The sequence below is a fragment of the Mastomys coucha genome, unplaced genomic scaffold, assembly GCF_008632895.1.
Source record: "Mastomys coucha isolate ucsf_1 unplaced genomic scaffold, UCSF_Mcou_1 pScaffold16, whole genome shotgun sequence".
Lineage (NCBI taxonomy): Eukaryota > Metazoa > Chordata > Mammalia > Rodentia > Muridae > Mastomys > Mastomys coucha.
Window position 1 is genome coordinate 55199763 of NW_022196898.1, and position 12206 is coordinate 55211968.

General features: G+C 47.5%; 1 long non-coding RNA gene across 1 annotated transcript; it reads right to left on the reverse strand.

Annotated features, from left to right (window-relative positions):
• Nucleotides 1–1195: 1195 nt before the first annotated feature.
• On the reverse strand, nucleotides 1196–10929 carry LOC116093590. The gene is made up of 2 exons (XR_004119759.1): nucleotides 10735–10929; nucleotides 1196–1311 (listed from the first exon to the last, which is right to left on the reverse strand). It is a non-coding gene; the product is annotated as an uncharacterized LOC116093590 (long non-coding RNA).
• Nucleotides 10930–12206: the final 1277 nt, after the last annotated feature.

The window sequence follows — 12206 nt, forward strand, 5'->3', positions numbered from 1 at the left end:
AAAAAAAAAAAAAAAAAAAAAGAAAAAATTCTGAGATGAAAATGAGACAATTTAGAGTCATAAGGAAGCTTCCTCTAAAGCTCCCTGGCGCATCAGTTGGCCCCTGCTTAGTCTGTCCTCAGAGTGCGCCCCCTGCTGGCCAGACACATCTTCAGCTTCTTCAGACTCCATCTCTAACCAGGCTTCCCTAGCTATTCGAGCATATTATCCATATGCTTCAACGACAAGCGAGGAACAGACACCAGTGGTCAAGGTCTAACCCAGGTATATGCAAGAGCTAATGGTGAAAAACAACTTTGAGGCGCTGCATAAAAAACATGACAGTGCTCTCACTAAGACCAGGACACGGATAGGGGCCCTAGAGCCCTTCAGTCAAAAAGACAGTTTCAATGCCTGTGCAAGCAAGCCCAGCTTCCGCTGACGAGATGGCTCAGCGGGTAAGAGCACTCTTCCGAAGGTCTTGAGTTCAATTCCCGACAGCCACATGGTGGCTCACAACCACTCATAATGAGACCTGACACCCTCTTCTCTCCAGTATGAAGACAGCTACAGTGTACTTTATGTATAATAATAAAAAATCTTTGGGCCTCAGCTAGCAGAGTCAACTGGAGTGAGCAGAGGTCCTAAAAATTCACTTCCCAACAACCACATGAAGGCTTACAACCATCTGTCTGTACAGCTAACCCTAACCCATCCCTAACCCTAGCCCTAACCCTAACCCTAACCCTAACCCATCCCTAACCCTAGCCCTAACCCTAACCCTCACATACATAAAATAAATAAATAAATAAATCTTTTTTTAAAAAGCCCAGCTTTTTGTTTTTGTTTTTTTGTTTTGTTTTGTTTTGGGTTTTTTGATGACACTTCAAGAGAAGAAATTTTACAAAGTAAACTGGGACCACGTTTACCAAAAAGATGAGACTTTGTCCCACACAGAATCCTAAAGGACATCAGACTCGGAAAGTTGGACGTTGACCAAAGCACGTGAAGATACACAGCCTTTCATCAGGAGCATTCATTGCTCTCAGACTACCCCAGTCCCAAGGTGGACAGCTTAGCTTGGATACATTTTACCAGTGAGAAGTCCAGTCTCTAAAGGATTCTTTTTATCACAAGTTCACTCAGTTCCTCAAAAATAAGCCAAAGGGTTATGGATCCATAGAAAAAAAATGTGTTTCCCACCTTTGTTATGTCCAATCATGAAGACGTTTGGGAGTCAGAATACACATATCAGAGAAGCCAGTATCCGAGAAAGAGGTTTCAGAATGAAAGAAGATGGCGCTGTGTCTCAGACATGAATTTCACTGGACACTGTGAAGAGCAGGGAGGGAGATCAGTAAGCAAGAATGCCATTAAGACATAGAACAAGGAGGCGGTTCACAGAGACTTCTCAAAAACAGCAGGCCAGGCTGCAGCCAGGGTGTGCCCACTGCAAGCCTCACGAGTCCTTATAATCGTAGATCACCATGCCACACTTATGAAACTTCTTTCTCACAACGAAGAAATCTCAGGGTACCGATTATACTGATTATACTCAACAAGAGAGGCCAAACAGGCGAGCGAAGCACAAACAAAAACAGCACCGCCCAGGTTAATTCAGACTTACAGCCTACAGCACCCCATGTCTCTGAGAAACACCTTCGAAGAGACCTTTGCCCTTGACCTTGGGAAGCATAGCCTTACCTCACTGAACCTTAACTGTATCCTTATGCCCTGGGGGCCAATTCTGCCTTCTGTGTGGCAGTTCTGAGAACTCCAAATTCCTTGGTGCAGCCCTCTTTTTTAGGCCCACTTACAGACATAGTCCTGTACTCCTCTATCTATCAGCCTGCTACTTTTGAGCTGATCCTAATGGCCACTTCGTGCAACCTCAATCCGTTTATCAAGTAGTCTGATCTAATTTCTGCACTCTTCATCCCTGCCTCTGGGACCGCTCCCAGAATCCACACGACTAGCTGCCCTCCCCACATCCTGGCTCCCCACTCTGATATTGGCTGGGCCTGTCACATAATTCTAGCTCTCTCATTAGCCTGGCCTCAACAGGGGCTACTCAGCTACATCAATGAATTAACTCAACACTAATAGCCTTCACTACCAAACAAGTTTCTGGTGCCCTCTGTTTTGGGGTAAACTCCCCTCTCCTGCCATCTCAACCCAAACCACTGCCCAGACAGTCTTTATGTCGGATACTAGAGAGAGGGGAAGTCATTCTCCAATCACAGACAGACTTTGTGGTCAGGATGGAGGATCTAAACTACGCTGGAGACTTAACAGCACACAGTTTGGTCCCCGCCCCACCTTCCTCTGCATACACAAAATGCATGCCTGCCACTCAACCCCAGCCATTTAGATGAGTGCATTGTGTCAAAATGCAATGAAAGCCAGAGCATCCATGTCAACTTTCCCTCCCCCAAATGTGGGTGCCGCAGATGTAGAGCTTGGCTGCCTGCCCAGGAAGCTCCCCATCCTCCTCAAACCCATTCACCCACCCACTAGGAGCCTCCAGGAAACAGGACCTAACAAACTGACAGCGGCCACAGGCCACCCCACATCCCCCTCCCCAGGCCAGAAAATCCCATTCAAGGCAGACAAGGCTTCTTAACAAACAATTAGCTTGAATTTTTCATTAGCTTCTACTTCCTTTGCAGTTCCTGCCTCTAGCCCTTTCATAGCTCTAAGCTATGTATAGCTGGGGAGGCCCTGGCCAGTCATAGAGGGGAGCCCAGCGGATATATAGGTTAAAGCATGCATGAACCCACCACTGAAATAGACTCCTAATGAAGCTGATTATAAATTAAACCACTGCTCCGCATAGCCAACATGTGGCCTACTTCAGACAGGCATTTCCGAGCACAGCTGCAAAACCTATCCTGTGATGGAGAAGATGCTAAACATGATGAAAACTGGACAAAGTCCTTGCACCAGTGCACAGCATTCCTTGCAAAGCACTTTCACATGCAGACCTCATCCTGGCCTCCAAGCATCCCTGAGAGCTCACTCTGGTCATTAGCATCCACCTGGGGGATTATAGAAGGCTATCAGGTGTGAAACGACTTCATTCAAGCGACACAAAACAAGTGAATGGCTAGGGTGGAACTGAAGATGTGCTCCAATCATGGTTCCTCACTGAGATCTCAAAATTTGGAAAAAACGAATCACTTCCCTTTTCCTCCCTTGGCACAGATCTAGGAAATACTAGATGGGTGGATGAGTCTGTTCAGGGCTGATATTCCCAGCAGTCTTTTGGGGAATGACTGAGAAGGAAGGAGAGAGGGTTTGAGAGAGAGACAGTCAGAGACAGAGAAACAGAGATAGAGACAGACAGAAGAGAACCTCTGCTCCCACATATATACAGACTAACAGGAAGGAGCCCACACATATAATCTTACAAAGGTTCCCTACTGGTCTTTGCAGAGGTGTCTAGTTCCTATTGCTGCTTCCACTACCATGGCCAATGGTAGCCACCAGAAATCAGAAAGACAGGGTTCTTCCCAGCTGGATGCCTATCCTTTGGGAGCCCAACAGAAAAGGGGGTTCTGGAAGGAGAACAATAGGCTACCTTTCTAGCCCTTCTCTCCAACTCTTAAGAGAGGCCCACTAACCCACAGTCCACTTAGCAATCTGCCTTATTCTCTGAGTTCATTCCAAGTTATCTCTGGACCTCAGATAGAAAATAGAGCTGGTCATTCTTAGGTTGATCTGGTTGCTCATTGCTTCCTACTGTCCACTTAACCAATGGTCACTTGTAAATGAGTGAATGTCAAAAAGAAGGCCACAGCCTCTTACCCCTGTCTTCCACAAGCCTCAAACTTACCTCTTGGGAAAAAGCATACTCACTTACTGTTCTCTCTCTGTCTCTTTGCTTGACCTTGACTCAAGTACTTACTCAAGTCAGTCTTGTCCTCTCTGCTCCTGGACTTTAGGACTATGTGGACAATGTGTGCTCAGAAAAACAACACGGTGGAGGCAACCTTCCACCAATGTGATAGGAAGCAAACAAGGAAAAGCTCCCAGGATGATGCTCAGATGGCCCATTGTGATATTAATTCTGGTTCTCCCAAGGAAGTCTTGGTAAGATCTGGCTTTAATAATTTCTAGTAGTGTCCTCCATATGCAGCCTCTTGCTGAAGCTTTCTCATTCCCTTCTTCTTTCTGGATCCTCTCGAATAAGCCCATACTAAGTACTCCCACCCATCAGTTTTATCTTCTGTCCTGTCTACAGGATGATACCTTTCTACCCACGAATAGAAATTCCACAAACAGCAATCCATATGGTCATCATAAAGACAGAGTGGAGAGCAACTATTCTGGCCACGCACTAGGAATTCCCCGGCCATATTTCCTAGCCTCCTGACTACCTTCGGAAGGAAGTATTACCCTCTCACTTTCCGGAAGCACCTAGTTTGGGGAGAACAGATCACAGCCACTGTAACAGGCAAACCACTGGCCAAGCCAGAAATTGGATCTCAGTCTGTCAAGCACTGCACTTGATGTCATATAGGAATGCTTACTTCAGAGAGGCAGAGTGACCACAAGAACAGCTTGAAGCTGCATATAGCTCTGAAACTGGCACTCCAGAAACTCATGGCAGAAGTGTAACTAGAACAAATACTGAAAGGTGGGAGAGAGCTTGGGCCACATGAAAGGTGAGCCAACAACAGCCTGGGAAGCAGGCTGGGAAGCTCAGGAGTTCAAAGCCCGCATCAGGTGAGATGCACATGCCAGCATGAGAAAAGTGGATTTTGCCCCAGTGTCTCCTGCAGGGTGAAACACGGTGGTCAGATTCCCATTTCAGAAAGAGTTCTCAGCTTCTCTGTAGATACAGGATGACTTGACCAATAATCCAGAAAGATAATAATGGCCAAGGCCTGAACCAGGACAGGTGACGCAGGATGCTGAAGAGGGTGTGTGCTTGAGGAAATGTGAGAGGTAAGAAAGGGACTGAGTAGAAAACCTCTAGAGCTCTTCTGGGGCAGCTGCCACCTCACCTCTCCTCTCCCCAGGACTCCAAGTAGCCAGCCTACAGAGGACAGAGCCCGACACTGTAATTTCCAGCTGAGAATACAAATCTAGCGTGATGAAGCCACAGCTTAGAGGGCAGAGCTCAAACCAAGGTCTGGTCAGGAGCCCTGGGAAAGAGGAGGCTACCTGCATTCCTATCCTGAAGTCGTTGCTGGGCATCTCTGCCCACTGAAACCTGTGAAATATTTACAGCCAGCCAAGCAGGGGAAGCAAGGGGAGCTGGGGCATGAATTATTGACAACTTCACTCTCATCTTGGCCCAGGCTGCTTGGCCAAGCTGAGGCCCAGGGGAGACTCGAGGCAATCTATGGGCATTAAGCAGTGTTCTTTGAGGAAGCTGGAGGTAGAGACTTCTGACTATCAGTGGGCCAGAGTGAGCCTCGTACTCCATGTCTCTTTGGGGTACCCAGGAATAGTCAAGTGAAATTAGAGTGATTATTAGGAGCCTGGCTACCTGAAACCCTCCTGTCCAAGCCCAACCAAGCCATCCCTTCTTCCCCAGCTGCCTCCCAAGTGGCCCAAAGAGTTGGCAGCTAAAATGTCACTAAACTCCTGCAAGCTGCTCAGTGGCCTGTCATCACAGAAGCCAGCTGCCCTCACTGAACTCATTCAAGACATCAGATATGGTACTGCAGGGTACCAGAGCCAGTGGCCTGGCCCCTAGACCATCCCCAAAAGATGGGTGGTCGAATATTGCCCTTCCTAGGCTAAAAGCAGAGGACTGTAGAAGATGCTGACACTTCCCCCAAACCTCCATACCACCCTCCAGGAAAAACCCCTAGGGAACTCTCTCTCCCTTAGCTAGCTTCACCAGCTTCTGCCAAGGAGAGAAGCAAAGCATCGGCAGCACTACAGACAAACAAGCCTAGGTGAAGAATCAGAGAACTCAAGTCTAAGTTAGAGTACACCTTGCCAGCCACAGCCCCGAGCCTCAGTTTCCTCCTCTAAAGCTGCAAGATATCTGCAGGGAGTACAATAATGACTCAACCCAGACCTGTTATCTTCACAGCCCAGCTTTCCACAGCCCCCCTGACTGAAGCTGGAGCATCAACCCTCCCTGGAACTGACAACTCGGCAGCCAAGGTAGCAGGCCACCCAGCCGTGTGACTGGGCTGCGAGACCAGAAGCTTTTTATATTTTCACATTTGTCCTTCCAGGACATGTGGTGCTGGACTCATCCTCTCTCCCTCCCTGCCTCCCAAGCTATACTTGACAGCCCAATCCTGAGTCAAGGGAAGGAACAAAGATGGAGAGGTGAGTAAGGTAGCTCTTGACTAGTCATAGTGTAGCAATGGCGCTGAAAGGTCCACCTAACCCACACCCTCGTGATGTTCTGCCTGGAGGCATCAGGGACTCTACAAAGAGGACTAGAAAATGAAGGACAGAATTCTCCTTCTGCACTTCCCAGAAGCCCACCTCCTCTAGTCCATTGGTCAGATCTCCTGCTGCTGTAACAGGGAACTTGCCTCACAGGCGGATGGTCTAGTTACTTCTCACTTACTTTCCACCTCCCTCCCCTGGCTCACAACTGGAGGAGAAAGGGGCTGTGTTAGTGTGTGCTAGTGTGTGCTAAGTGTGTGGAGGGAAATAGGACAGGGAACCAAACACTGCGAATGAGTAGTATAAAATGACCTTTTGGCTGAACTCCATTTCTTGGGGAGGATGCTACTTTTGGAGCTGGGAGAATTCTTGCTTGTACAGAGCTGTGCTTCATTTATAAGACGACAGAACATGTTTCCTTCCTGGACATGGGTCCAATAAAAAGCATTGTCCTCTCAAGGTAGAATTACAGCCCCCAGACTTTTTGTGGTCTCCAGGAAAACAGTACTGCCCCATCCAGAACCGTCAGCAAGGGTTCTGTAGAGCGAGGACCAAGCCTCTATCTTCCTTTCTTAACCAATTCCCTCTGCCATGGTATTTGGTGTTGGTTACACTAGAGCATCCCTAGCATGGCTTCAGTAGGAAATGTCCTCTGCTAACTCATGTGCTGAAAACATGCTTATCTGGTAAGACTATTTTGGGATGTTCTGGAAACTTTAGGAGGTGGAGCTTCATTAGTGGAAGTAGATCCAAGGGGATGGAGCTCTGAAGGTTACACCTCTCTCAGTGTCCTCCTTGATCCCTGATTGTCCACCAGAAATGAAGAGCCCTTTCTCCACACTCTGTAATGCTCTGACTCACAGTAGACCAAGAAACATAGGGCCAAATGACTGGGAACCAAACTCTCTAAAACCATGGCCCAAGCCGGGCGGTGGTGGCGCACGCCTTTAATCCTAGCACTTGGGAGGCAGAGGCAGGCGGATTTCTGAGTTCGAGGCCAGCCTGGTCTCCAGAGTGAGTTCCAGGACAGCCAGGGCTATACAGAGAAACCCTGTCTCAAAAAAAAAAAAAAAAAAACCATGGCCCAAAATTAAAATGTCCTCTTGTAACTTGTTTATGTCAAGAATTTCATCACAGTGGTGGGGAACAATTGACTAGTGTAGTCCCTTACTGACAGACCCCAGCAGTCTCACCAAAGTGACTGTCAACAAACTATTTCTGCCTATCAGCTACCTGCTTGCTTATCACACCAACAGACAAATTCAAGATCTCTCTGGAGAAGGAACTTCTTGCATAGACCTGCACTCAACCATGTTCTCTGGGGGAGGGGAGGGGTTGAGTCTCCATAGCCTCTTACAAGGTCACTGTCCCTGGCCCCTATTCTTGCCTTGGAGAACTCTCTATCAGTCCCCTTAAGACACAGGCACCATAGCTTCTGGTTCTCTGTCTCTAGAATTTCTCCAGTAAAGTCCATCCACTAACTGTCCACCTCTACCTGATTCAGCACACAGCATTTGTCATGACCTCAGGGATGTGTCAGAGTGAGTAATGACCAAGCATCTTCCCTGCAGACACACTCCCTGCCTGCAGGTGGGGACCTGCAGGGGCAGCACTTCCATAGTCTCAACTAAGCCTCACGGGCTGCAAGGGCTGTGAGTATCTGCTCCTCAGCTCTTCCCTGATTGGTTTGGCATCTGCGAAATGTTAGTCCTTTCTTCTCACCCTTTATCCTGTCCTCTTTGCAAACCCTGGCATTATACCACCGTTTATTATCCATCTATCCATCTAATCTGCCCAACCAACCACTACCTATATCAACTCATGAACTTAATACTTAGGAATTATTAAACAACAAGGGGCCACAGCTGACCATTGTCAGTGAACCACCCCTAAGTATCCCTGATTAAATATCTTTTAAAGATCATCTACTCTGTCAGGCACTGTGCTAGAAAGCATGGGTATGAAGAAAGGATGTGTTATCTGCGTACCAAGGAAAACTAAGCAAGCCATTAAAGTAAAGAGCAGTTCTATTTAAGGATGGTGATGTGTACGTTATGTCAAAGGACAGAATAACGGTAACTAGCATTGGGGTGGAGCTCAGCAGGTGTCTGGCACTTTTCTGAGTACTATTTATACATTAACTCATTATCTCAGCCAAGTGGCACTTATTCCAAGGATGGGAGGAGAATTGTGTCTGAACTGGGTCTGAGACAAACAAGAGCGAGTCAGGGGTAATTTGAATAAGAATGGCCCCCATAGGCTCATAAGTTTGAATGCTTAGTCATCAGGGAGCGGAATTCTTTGAAGGGATTAAAAGGATTAGACAGTATGGACTTTTTGGAGAAAGTGTGTCACTGAGGATGGACTTTGAGGTTTCAAAAGCTCATGCCAGTCTACTATCTAGATAGATAGATCTCCCTTCCCCCCACCCCACCCCTGTCTCTTGCCTCCTTCTCTCTCTCCCTCTCTCCCTCCCTACAGATCAGAATATAGAACTCTCAGCTTCTCTAGTGCCATGTCTGCCTGTGTGCTGCCATGATCCCCACCTCCATGGTGATAATGGACTAAACCTCTGAAACTGTAAGCCAGCCCCTAATTAAATGCTCTCTTTTAGAAGAGTTGCCTTGGTCATGGTGTCTCTTCACAGCAATAGAACAGTGACTAAGGAAGTTGGTCACAGGGATCCATAAAGAACACAAAGGAGGGAGGCCTAAAAAGGAGGCTGAAGATATGGGCAAAAGTTACCTTCATTCCTTTCCAAAACCTAGCCATCACTATGAAAGAACAACTGTGCTTATTATTTGGTCTTGGTTGGGTGATAGAGGGTTAGTTCACCCCAGTCTACTGAGGTTTCAGAAAAAAAGCCTCTGCATTCTAAAATGCACCTTTCACTAGGGTGAGGATTATTGTACCAAATAGTCTTGAAATTCACTTCTCCCTCTAATGTCCTATAAACAGGTAGGAAAGAAAAGTGGATGAATTGTCCTGCCCTAGAAATTCCCAAGAAGTCAGCATTGGTCATAGAGCATGGTCAGTAGTATTAGACATCATGAGAGCCCTTCCAAGTGGGGTGGAGTGTTCACTAAACAGGCCAACTTGCAGGATGAATACCTCATGCTCACAGCTACTGACGGCTCTTGACTGCTGACCACTTACAACTGTTTTCCTCTACAAGTACTGCCTACTCCAGCAGACAGGCATCTACGAAAGACACTCCCATCCAATGACCAATTGATGGGCAGACATGATGCCCTTGCTCCTCAACCTGAAGTAGTAACTCTCAGAAGGGCCATCCTTCTCAGAGCTCAATAGGGTCAGTTGGAACCCCAACTGTGGCACAGAATGGCATTCTGTCCCCCTGAATCTTAGTGTCACTGTATCAAACTCCCTGTCCAATAAACATCCTGCATGAAACTCTTTGTTTCAGGAAACTGACCTGTGGTGATGAGCCACATTAATCAAGGCCTTTGACAGTGCTATCTGGGCTAATCTATCCTAGCAAAGTCTTCCTTCTCAGATAACTCTGGTCCTTATTTGACAGGACCAATAAGGAGACCTGCTCACTGTTTCTTACACACCACTCTTTCAGCATCTCTGGATACCAGAAGCCACAGTTCAAACCTCCCCAGTCTGCAACTGATTGTAAATTTAACTAACTTGGCTTCTCACTCCATCACTTCCACCTGGGCCCTCAATTCCTTCCTTGAACTTTTTTGAGAACTTGGTTTTTCCTTCCTGCCATCTTCCTAGGCTACCATCTCCTAAGTTTGAAGAATCTTGAGTCTGGGACACTTGACCCAGACAATCTAACACAGATTTTGTTAGTTTGAAAATATCTTATGGGTTTACAAAAAAAAAAATGTTTAAGCCATGCTTGTGGGTTTCTTTGAAGTCTGTAATTTGTATGTGCCTCTGTCATGAGATATATGAGTCCTGCCTCTCCAATAAAATAAGTGAGAGTAGAGAGTCTCCAAGGTCAAAGTCCTCCCTCATCAGTCTCCTCTGTGCCCTCTGCTTGACAACTACTTCATTGCCCACAAAAATGAATCCATGGTAGTTCAATAACTCAGCAGGAACTGTACCCACCTACTTCTAGTCTTGTATTTCTGTCAAAGACCTATGAGCATAGTCCCTCTAGACTTTCTGGAGAGCTCATAGCACAGCTACCATTATCTCTGTTTTAAAGGTGGGTTTGTGGTTCAATTGCAGATACTTGTCTAGCATGTACAAGGGTCTGGGTTTGGTTCCAAGTACTTCAATGCGTGTGTGTGTGTGTGTGTGTGTGTGTGTGTGTGTGCATTCGTGTGATGTCCATTGTACCATTGTATAAATGAAAATCCTACCACCAAAGAGGTGAAGAGCTTTGCCCAAGGACAACTCAAGTCTACTCACTGCTAGTCCATAGCTCCTTCTGTCATACTTTGCAGAGAGGGGACAGCCATTCGTGGTGCGTGGGAACTAAGGAATCTGGTCTGCAGTTGAGCATCATGCTCCTGGCAGGCTATATGGCCCTCGCCCACCAGGGGGCTGAATGATACTGGCAGGCAGTTGCGGGGGCATTCCAACTGCCATTCTTTTCCCAGATGGCCATGTACAAAGAGCTCTTTCAATAGACATACTCACCAGGGAGGCCTAGGGAGCCACAGCTACAGGAAGGACCTGCAGAGTCCTCTAAAGACAATGCCAAAGACTAGGCCCATCTGCTGAAAACAGAGATGTAACCAAACACACAGCACTTCCTTGTACCCCTCGGCAAAGGCTTGTCCCTCATGACCTCACTTAAATCCTGGTGAGGGCACCAAGGGCCCACAGACCCATGAGCTTCACTAAGGTAAGAAAAGAGGTAAAGAGAATGCTCCCTGAGGACCATTCTCTGGCAATAGATGGACGGTTGGTTGGCTCTGGTTGGTGGAGAGGCCCTGTGAGAGCTCAAGGCATCCTTTCTGCTACAGTGAAGTGTGCTAGAGGCTCCAAGGTTAGCAATGAGCATGACTGAAGGAGCCTCGCTTTCCTTTGGTAGACTTTGGGACTGGAAAGATGTTGGCATTGATATCAAGACTAGAAAACAGGAACAGCCCTGACTTTGTGCCAGGTTCTGCCCCCAAACTTTCTATTTAGGGCTTCGTAGCACCCCCACGAGGCAGGTAAGATCACTACATGCTTTGTACAGCAGCAGAGACCACGATGGGGGAGGAGGGAATAACCTGTCAAGATGCCCAGCTAAAAACTGATTCAAAGGCAGGCTGCTAATATCCTTGCTACGAGGTCCGCCAAAAGTTTGAGGTATTCTTACTCTAAAATGCAATCGCTAACCCACTTTCCTGTTCCCCATCACCCGCTGCATGCAGGCTTTGATGGTGGTGTCAGGTTGAGCTTCAGGCAGCAAAAGCTCCCGTTTGATAGCTCTGGTTGGGCTAATCTCCGTGCCTGATACAGAATAGGAAGGAGAAATGGCAGCAGAGCCCAAGCAGATCTCTGCAGTTCCCGCGAGGGAGGGGCATAGTGGTCAGAGCTCCGGGCCAGGGCGCACAGTCAGGCATATTGCACCAGCCACCCACTGCCACCCGATCTTTCTCAACAAGATTAAAAACTGTAGCAAGCTCTAAGCGCTCAGCTCTGCGGACTACAGGAAGGCGTCTAAGAGAGGACGCCAAGGAACAGCTTGCTCTGCAAGCCGCATTTGTACCCGCCCAGTGACCTCTGCTGGCCAGGCTAGCCCTGTGCATCTGGGAATGGCCTCTAGGGTGGCAACAGTACTGCAGGGACTGGCTCTTCTACCACGGGGGAGTTGGTGTCTTTGAGGACAGGAACTCCTTAGCTTTGTCCCAAGCTGGACCTGTCTGTTTACCTTCAAAAAATGGGAA